The 10,110-nt window shown below is 37.4% G+C and overlaps 1 protein-coding gene across 1 annotated transcript in view; it reads right to left on the bottom strand.

Moving 5' to 3' along the window:
• LOC145241350 (uncharacterized) overlaps positions 1 to 7,684 on the bottom strand; it is a 105,499-nt gene extending 97,815 nt beyond the window's left edge. Inside the window, exon 1 of the mRNA XM_080104218.1 lies at positions 7,296 to 7,684. The gene's annotated coding sequence lies outside the window, so the exon portion shown is untranslated. The remainder of the gene's footprint in view (positions 1 to 7,295) is intronic.
• Positions 7,685 to 10,110: the final 2,426 nt, after the last annotated feature.

Genomic DNA, 10,110 nt, shown 5'->3' on the forward strand with positions numbered 1-10,110 from the left:
GACCAAGTGAGTCAGAATTAGTGCAAGAGAAACTACTCTCAGCTATCTGGTTATACATGTACTTTTATACAAGAATATTTCTGAATTTTTGAAACGAGGATTGATAATTCGTATTTTTAACAGTATTCAGAAGTGACTCAACTCACCAAAAGCATATTGCGCAAGTCAATCTCCGTAAGGAAAAATCATGACTAAGAACTGCATGTATCAGATTCCATGTAAATGTGAAAAACTGTACATAGGTGAAACATGTCGCTCTCTAAACATAAGGCAAGAAGAACATCAAAAAGCCATAATACAAGGAGATATTGAAAATCAGAGATAGCTGGCAACAAGGAAAAGGGGAACCATCTATCTGTATGGGACAAAGTAAAAAAAAAAAAAAAATAGACAAAAAACTCTCTTTGGACTTGTTGGCTGGTGCCAAGTCCTGCTGCCAACCCAGGGTGGCCATCTGATTGCTCAAGAGGATCACCACACTCTTCAGCACATCCAGGTGTATTTTGGCGCTGGTTTTCAAGCCAACCTCGAAGATTTGAGTAGGCATTATGTGACCTTCACTTGAAACCACACCAAAGTCTATAACCGTGACCGGAAACTTTGTTTTCATCACTCTGGGCACGTTCCTATTATTCGTGGCAATCTTTCTATGCATTTTCAGGGTGCTGGCAATGGTCCTGTTGTCATAATTTGGATCGGTAGAGAGCATGAGTTGTACAGCAGCGCATCTCCAATCTTGCTCGTTAAACATTGTATCACTTTTAGTCATGATAGAAGGCTTCTATCACTCTTAGGATTTGTACACAACTGGTCAACTAGTAGATGGTCTGTAACAAAAACAGGAAAACTGGTTTTCATCAAACGGAAATGGAATCAAGTCATCTTTTCTACCCTGAAAAAAGTCGGAGACGGATGACCGTTAGGAAAAGGGGAACCATCTATCAGTATGAGATGAAGTAAAAAAAAAAACATACACAAATATACATGTACTACGTTTTACCACTAATATAATATTCGATTTGATATACATGTCCATGTTATTTTTTCCTTAACCATCTTTCTCCCCCCCCCCTCTCTCTCTCTCTCTCTCTCTCTTTCGATCGTATATTAAAAAAAACATTACATATTGTTTTAACTAAATAACCTTTTCAGATAAAAAAAAAAAAAAAAAAAAATTAGGCATAAAGGATATTCGGCATTAGTTCAAAGCAAATTATTTTTGTTTAAAAATATCTTTCAAATATCTCTTGTTCATTTCATACGAGCCACATGCGATTTGAAAAATAAAATCACTGTTTAAAATTAAAAGCACTTCGATTTTCTATCGACACCATGTTACAAGGAAGAAAAGGGAGAAAGAAAGAATATAAACTATTTTCATTCCTGATAAAGTTGTATATCGTCGAAACTATGTCGATTTTAAATTATTAAATAAATAAATGTTTATTAAAAAAAAAAATCCTGTAACTTTAAATTAAAATTTGTAACTTTGAATTAAAATGTGTAACTTTGAATTAAAATTTGTAACTTTGAATTAAAATTTGTAACTTTGAATTAAAATTTGTAACTTGCAGAGCTGGTTAAATGCTACTTCGACCTTGCCTATCTTGCTATGTAAATAGTCAAAAAACGAAGAATTATGCGAATTCATTTTAACAGAATTTTTTGTGAGTTCCTATTTACTTGCCTCTCCACGAGGGCAGAGGAAGACACAAGTTCGGTTTTTAATGTGGGGAAAATCCAGCTCCCCAAAAAGAGCACTCTGGACAGGAGCAAAAATAAAAATTGTCTCAGTCATGAATTATTTCTCCTCCATTGACCTAGGACCGAAAGACACTTTTCAGCAAATCCAGGTACATTTCAAGCCAACTTCAAAGATGTGAGGTGGCATGATGTGGCCCTCACTTGAAACCTCACCAAAGATCATAACCGTGACCGGAAACTTTATTGAGCTGTGTCTTCAAGTGTTGAACTGTCTGGATTTGTATTTTGAGGGTGTTGGCAATGGTCCTGTTGTTATAACTTGGATCAGTAGAGAGCATGAGTTGTACAGCGGTGCATCTCCGATCTCGCTTGTTGAACATTGTGTCACTTTCAGTCAAGATAGAAGAACTTTCACAAAAAACACTCGTCTATCTGAAACCACTATCAATAATTTCCCCTACTCTTTATCTATGCCTAAACCTAATCATAGATTCCATGAACAATGCTTTTTTCTTAGAACTGCATGCCTGTGGAACTTTCTTCCGTTTCCCTGCTTTCCAGCTGACTACAATATGACCGTCTTCAAGTCCAACGTAAACAAGTTCTTGATGAACCATCCCTTTAAGTAATCCAATTTACCAAATTTCTACTACTAACGATTACTATGATATTGTCCCATTGACTACTGTACACTCATTCATTAACTCTTATCCTCGAGTGGCCTCCGGGTTTTCATAAGTGATGACTATTTTGTAAAAAAAAAAAAGAAAAAAGTTGATAAAAATTAAATAATCATTTAATTTGAAAACCTCTGTTCATATATAAAAGTCATTTTGTGTGTGTGTGTGTGTGTGTGTGTGTGTGTGTGTGTGTGTGTGTGTGTGTGTGTGTGCGTTCCCTATGAGCTCCAAAACAGCTGGGCCGATTTTTATGAAATTTTACCCAAATGTACTTTATGTGTTTGATCGTTTTAGTTGTTTTGTTTTACAGCATATCAACCCTTTCCAGGTTATTTAACGCCGAATCCAATTATTTTGGAAACAGTCTTAATGCTTCAAGTTCTTTATATTTTCAGAGTTTGATTTGGTTTGGTTGCTTTACGACATATCAACCCTTTTTGGGTTATTTAATGCCGAATCCAGTTATTTTGGAAATAGTATTCATGTTGCATCCAGTTATTTTGCAGAAAGTGTTCATTCTTCAAGCTTTTTGTATCTTCAATCGCTAGTTTGTAGTGCTTGGTTTGGTTGTTTTATAGTGGATTTTATCGTTTTTGTTCCCTGCCCTGCAGAACATGTATGAGTTTTGCAATGGGAGAGGGAAAAGGGTTACTGTATGTTTGGTACATTTTCAGTTAGGAAACTAGTCAAGAAGTGGGAGGAGATAGAAAGTGAAAGGGAAAAAGGGGGGTTGTTTTTGTTTTTGATTTTGCAGAACATAATTAAGTTTTACAAAAGGAAGTAGAAAAACAAAAAGCTGCAATGTTAGATTCTTCCAACTTATCCGGAAAAGAACAAAATCCCACCCCTTCACTGTTGAGAACCCTAGATGACGGAAGCCTTCTACTGAAATAGTTTATTTCCTGCTGCTAGAATTTAGAATTCCCTCTTTGTTTCCTGCTTTCCTGACTATACTAACCAGCAGAAATTTAAATGTAATATGCACAGACATTTTGCTGCTCAAATCCCCACAGTCCTCTATTAAACATGATTCCAAATAGTAGCCCCTTTTGTCAAAGTGGCAATATGATTTGTTTGGGATGAAAAAGAGTAACAAATACATGTTCTCGGCATAAGCTTGGGGTGCACACAGTTCTCGAGCCTGTTGGACTAAACTAGGTTAAAATATCCCCTTAACTAGCTGAATTCTGCCTTTTTTTTTTTTAATAAAATTCATCTAAGATACCTATTTCTCATTTTCATCTTCAAATTGGAAGGATGCCATCCACTCTAAAACCCCACCCCAATTTCATTTCCCTCTTTCTTAAGTCCCACTCCCATTTAGAGATTGTCATGCCTGTTTTTGGTTCTAAACAAACCAGAAAAGACTGAGTGGTTTTATGTTTTTGAATTTTTTAGATAGGGATAAATTATTCATGTTATCTGGATCCTTCAGACTATTGTTCTCATGTTGAGTGTCATTTTTGCAACATTTCGGTCCATGTAACTTCCGACCTTGTTCAGGTGTATCTTGTCCGCAAGGACCTGTGGTGTAGTGGATAAAGTACTTGAAAAAATTCAGTTGTAAGTTGCACTCTTCTGGAGGTTGAAGGGTCAATCCTCAGTGCAGGCAACATTCAAAAATATATTTGTGAATTAGTTAAGACTTTTACCTAGTCATGACTGACGGAACGATTAAATAAAGGGTTCTGTTTTAAATAATAAATAATGGGTTCTGTTTTTTTTCTCCTAAAGTCGACAGAAAGATTCCCGAGTTTCATAAAATGTACCTGAAGAAGGTCGGAGGTTACATCAACCGAAACGCTGTGAAAATAACACTCAAAATGAGGACAGTAGTCCATTGAATTCAAATTATACGAATTGAATGGTTTGTTTAATAGAAATGGTTGCAGAAGTTTTACTAATCTGTTTTTTTTATCTTTGATGGTCTTGTTCCTAATTTGTAAGATAAAAAAATATATTCATATGTTTTTATTTGCGAATAAATAATTCAAAGCAGAGTACCTGTGCCTCCTTCGGTCAAAGGAGGAGCGATCCTTTTCTACAGGGGAAATTGAAAATTTTTTTCTCCAATCCAAAATGTTTCGTTTTTGAAGGAGATTCTCCCACATTAAAAACCGACACTGTCTACCGTTGTCCTCGTGGGGAGGGGAGTGAATGGGGCTGTACCTATTTACAATGCCTCCCCACGGGACAGAGTTAGACACCAGGGTCGTTTTTTAACGTGGAGAAAAGGTACAAAAATAAAAATTGTCTCAGTCGTGAAGGATTTCTCCTCCACTGAAAGAGAACGAGAAATGGAAGTGACGCATCTGAATAACAGATACTACACTTTGATCTTGGCCAAAAGTCCAAGAATGTACTTTTTTGGGCTGTAACTACAACTGTACTGGATGATGATGATGATGATGATGATGATGATGATGGTGGTGGTGGTGGTGGTGGTGGTGGTGGTGGTGGTGGTGGTGAGGATTATTTTTGCGTTCTTTTTATTCATTCATTCAAAATAAGTATAAAAAAATAGTCCGCGCACTTTCAAATTAAATCGCCGATCGAGAGAGGTAGGAAAAAATATTACAAACAGGGCAAAAAAAGTAAACAAACGTGATGATAATTTAAAAAATAATAGATGATGATGATGATGATGATAAATAATGGGACTTTGGGAAAGGCTTATTGCACCAAAATCCCAATAAAGGCCAATCGTCGTCACCAATGATAAACAGCTGCTCCGATGAGGCAAATTTAATCGCAAAAGTTATTGAAAGAGGTAGAGAGTACTAAAAACCTGGGGAGACTTGTTGTCACTCAGACTCCAGGAAATACAACAGGTTGTTGACAGAGAAGCCGGTTTTAAAACTTCTAGTGAGTACAAGTAATAATAATAAACTTGGAAAAAAAACTAAGAGAAATCGGAATCGACGGGAAGACTGAGATTATGCAATGAATGGTAATGCTGAAAACAGCTGAAATGTTAAGGAAAACCCTTGAGTGCAGAAACTAGTCCACATGAGTGACAAATTCTGACAGAGCATATATAAACTGCAACAGAAATGAGACAAAAAGGTGCAATCAACAGAGCTGGTACACCAAAAGTGAAAATTGCCTATTCCCTCTTCTTCTCCCTTCCTCTATCTTCTTTCCCCTTCCCTTTCCCTCCTCCCCTCCCCCCCCCCAAAAAAAATTGGCGTCAGCACGACTGGCACCGCACCAAATAGTTGAAGGGTCAAGGAGGATGGAAAAACCGTGGAGAGAAATCACTAAACCTCCGCTGGATGAGTGCAGAAAGGAGTGGGACTTTGGGGAGACTTATTGCCACTCAAATTCGAGTGAAAACCAATGGCTGCTACCAACGAAAATCAATGGTAAACGGTTGTTGCAATAATGCAAATTAATTTGCAAATAGTATCGAAAGAGGTGCAGAGTACTGGAAATCTGAGGAGACTGGTTCTCACTCATACTCTAGGGAACACCACAAGTTGTTCTCAGAGAGAATTCTTTGATAATGGCCTGTGTGAAAACTCCTACTTAGTGAATAATAATAAGACCCAGGAGGAAGAGCACTGATCGGACCTCCACTGAAAGAGTGCAAAGAAAACTGGGACCTTGGGGAGGCTTTTTACCACTCACATCCTAATGAAAACCAATGGTTGCTGCCAGCCAAAAATCAATGGTAAGCGATTGGTGTGATAATGCAAAGTCATTTGCAATGGTTATCGAAAGAGGTAGAGTGTACTGGAAATCTGGGGGGGGGGCTTGCTGTCACTCAAACTCCAGGAAACCCTACTGGTTATTATCAATGATTAACCTTTGATTATGACGTGCGTGAGAACTCCTAGAGAGTACATAATCGCAACAACGCCAACCAGATACAGGTAATTTGAAATAGAAATAGAACATCACACGAGCCCAACACACACACAGACACACACACACACTCTCTCTCTCTCTCTCTCTCTCTCTCTCTCTCTCTCTCTCTCTCTCTCTCTTACAGACACATACACACACATGCACACATACGCACACATATGGAGTGGCACCAAACAAACTGAAAGTCGAAAAATAGAAAGTGCAAAAATCAGACCTCCACTGTAAACGTGTGGCGAATACTTGAATTTTTGTTAAGCTTATTGCTGTTCAAATTCCATGGAAATCATTATCAACGAGAAATCAATGATAAAAGTGATTTGCAAAAGTTATCAAAAGGGGCAGAGAGTGCTGGAAATCTTGGGAGACTTGTTGTCACTCGAACTCCAGGGAGTACCACCTGTTGTTACCAGAGAAGAATCACTGATAATGACTCCCGTGTGAAAACTCCTAGTAAATAATAATAATAATAATAATAATAATAATAATAATAATAATAATAATAATAATAATAATAATATTAATAATAATAATAATAATAATAATAATAATAATAATAATAATAATAACTGCAATAAAAGTAAAAAAAAAAGGATAAATACATGAATCCAAGGAAACTGAAATTGCAAAAAAAAAAAAAAAATCTTATAAACTGCCCCCCCCCCTAAAATCAGCCGCGATTGATACCACATAAAATATGCGTGAAGGATCAAGGAGGATGGAAAGACCGAGGATGGAAAGCAGTGATTTCCGAAAGCACTAATCAGGCGTCGCGTCCACGCGTCGACTGGATGAGCGCGAAGAGACCTTGAGGAGGCTTATTGGCACTCAAATTCTAATGAACATTAATAGTCGTTGACAGTGGTAAGCGGCTATTGCGATAACGAAAAATTCATTAGTAAAGGTTATCGAAAGAGGTGGAAAGTACTGGGAATCTTGGGAGGCTTTGTCGTCACCCAGGCTCCGCGCAAACACCGCCGATGATGGACTGTGTGAGCACTCCTAGTGGGTCCAAATTAATAATAATAATAATAATCCACTTACCTTTTGTTGTTGTTGTTGTTGTTGTTTTTGTTGTTAAATGGTAGTCAATTTGTTTGTTGCGTGAAGAAAAACAAAAAACAACAATATCAACTAATAACTGACGATGATTTGAATGTCCGACTCGGAGAAGAAAAAGAATAATAATACGTGCGGATATTCCAGCTGCTGCTGCTGCTGTCGCCTTCGTCCATGTGTTCCGAAAGAAGAGAGAGGGGGGTGATAGAAAGCAAGAGAAGGATACATAAAGAGAATGAATAGGATAGAAAGAGAGCGTGATAGAAACAAGTGAGAAAGAGAGAGAGAGAGAGAGCGAGAGAGAGCGAGGGGGGGTGCAATGCGTGCGTGTGAGTGTGTGCGTGTGAAAGTGAATGAGAGAGAGGAAAAGAGATAAAAAAGATGGAGAGAGAGAGAAGGAGAAAGAGAGGGCAAAATTGGAAGCAAGAAAGGAGGAAAGAGAGAGATAGATAGAGAACGTGAAATGGAAGGAAGAGAATGAGAGAGGGAGAGGGCAAAAATGGAAGCGAGAAAGACAGAGGGGAATAGAGAGAGGGGGAGAGATAGAGAGCTAAAATGGAAGCGAGGAAGGGGAAGAGAGACAGAGAAAGGGAAATAAAAGAGAGAGAGAGAGGGGGAGAGAAAGATCAAAAATGGAAGGGAGAAAGAGAGGGGGAAAGAGAGACTGAGTGAGAAATAGAATGTGGTAGAAAGAAAGCGAAAACGAACGAGTGTGTGAGAGGAGGCAAAGGGGGGGGTTCTTGTTGATGGCGACTACTCTTCAGCTCTTAGGGTCAATGGTCTGTTATGTATGGAAGCTCTGACAAGCAACAATCGCACAAAATATACAAAAATAAATAAATAAATAAATGAAAACTCTTCGTTTGCTACTGGAATTGGACAGACACGGATTTGTTGAGGCGGAACAGATTTTTTTTATTAGAGTTTTTTTTTTCTTGGAAGTAAGCAACTTTAAAAGCAAAATAAGTAAACAAACATATTTTGTCGCATTAGAGGCAATTTATTGGTTATTGCTTACTTTATTTTTTTAATGAAATATAATTTTTATTTATTTTTTTTTTATTAAAAAACGCTTCCTTTTCTTTTATTTAAGTGAAGAAGAAGAATGATGATGATGATGATGAAGAAGAAGAAGAAGAAGAAGAAGAAGGATGGGGGATGAAGAATGGGGGATGGGAAGGTGGAAAGAAAAAAGAAAATGAGGAAACGGGATAAACAGGAGGAGGAGGAGAAGAAGGAGGAGGAGGAGGAAAAGAAAACGCAAAAAGTTATTTATTACACACCTGGTGGTTTTGTCTTCTCCGTTGTGAAAGTGACAGAGCGTGTGTGCAAGAGAGAGAGAGAGAGAGAGAGAGAGAGAGAGAGAGAGAGAGGAAGAGATAAATAAGATCTAATAAAGATGAAAACAATGGCTAGCCAGCTAGCGTTGTTGTAGCAACAATAATATAAGCACAACATTAACAATGTCAAAATAAAAGGGATATGCATGCAGTGCACGTGCACATACATATACATACATCTGTGTGAGTATATATATATATATATATATATATATATATATTTATATGTGTGTGTGTGTGTGTGTGTATTAAGAGAGAGAAAGAAAGGGGGATTAATATGAAGCTGTTCAATAGACAAACTAAATTATAAATAAACTTAAAACAAAACAAAAGGACAAAACAAACGTGTAAAAAAGACAAAAAAAATGTTACAAATAAAAAAAAAACATAAACAAAAACGATAAAAAAGTCCATAAAAATGAAATTAAAAAATAATAATCATGGTGCAGGGCCGGATAAGAGAGGGTGGAGGTTCCGAAAAAAATGTAAGAGGATTTTTTTTTTTTTTTTTTTTTTTTTCGGAGAAGAAATACGTGATCGTTGAAGCTACTGGAGCGGAAGCGAAGAAGAGCGGTTAAAAAAATCAGAATGGAAAGAACTGATAATGATGATGAGAAATCGCAGCAATAAATAAAACGACAGCATTAGAGAGTGACCCGGGTGGGGGTCAAAGAGAAAAAAAATGAACGGAGAGTGTTGGCGTGGTGTCAGCACGTCGATGAAGCATATAGTCTTTGCTGTCGTCCCCGCTTCTTTCCCCGCCCCCTTCTTCTCTCTCGGGTCACTCTCCCTCGCTCTCTCTCTCTCTCTCTCTCTCTCTCTCTCTCTCTTTCCCCTTACTCTCTCTTACTCTCTTTCCCCCTTACTCTCTCTTTCCAAGTGATATAGTAAAGAAGAAGTAGAGGGTGGACAAGTGAATTATCATTGCTCTTCTTCTTCTTCTTCTTCTTCTTCTTCTTCTTCTTCTTCTTCTTCTTCTTCTTCTTCTTCTTCTTCTTCTTTGATCGGCATTCATTCAACAACGATGGATCAATACGAAATCCTCATCTGTCTCCCTTCCTCCCACCCGTCACCTCTTCCGTTTCCCAAATTAACTCATCGCCGCCGCCAAGACGACGAACCATCATCATCATCATCATCATCATCATCATCATCATCATCATCATCATCATCATCTCTCTCTCTCTCTCTCTCTCTCTCTCTCTCTCTCTCTCTCTCAATGTGATTATTTGCCAAAACAACACGTTTATTATTATTATTATTATTATTATTATTATTATTATTTTTTTTTTTTTTTTTTATTCAGAGGTCAAGACATTAAAATCTCAAAGTCGCATGACTGAATTCTATGGCAACTTTCTGTCAATTTTGCATTTGGTTGTAAGAATGTACATAGAAGCTTATCTATCTATCTATCTATCTATCTATCTATCTATCTATCTATCTATCTATCTATCTAA

Source organism: Euprymna scolopes, chromosome 20 (assembly GCF_053919585.1).
Source record: "Euprymna scolopes isolate OS-2025 chromosome 20, ASM5391958v1, whole genome shotgun sequence".
NCBI classification, from domain to species: domain Eukaryota; kingdom Metazoa; phylum Mollusca; class Cephalopoda; order Sepiida; family Sepiolidae; genus Euprymna; species Euprymna scolopes.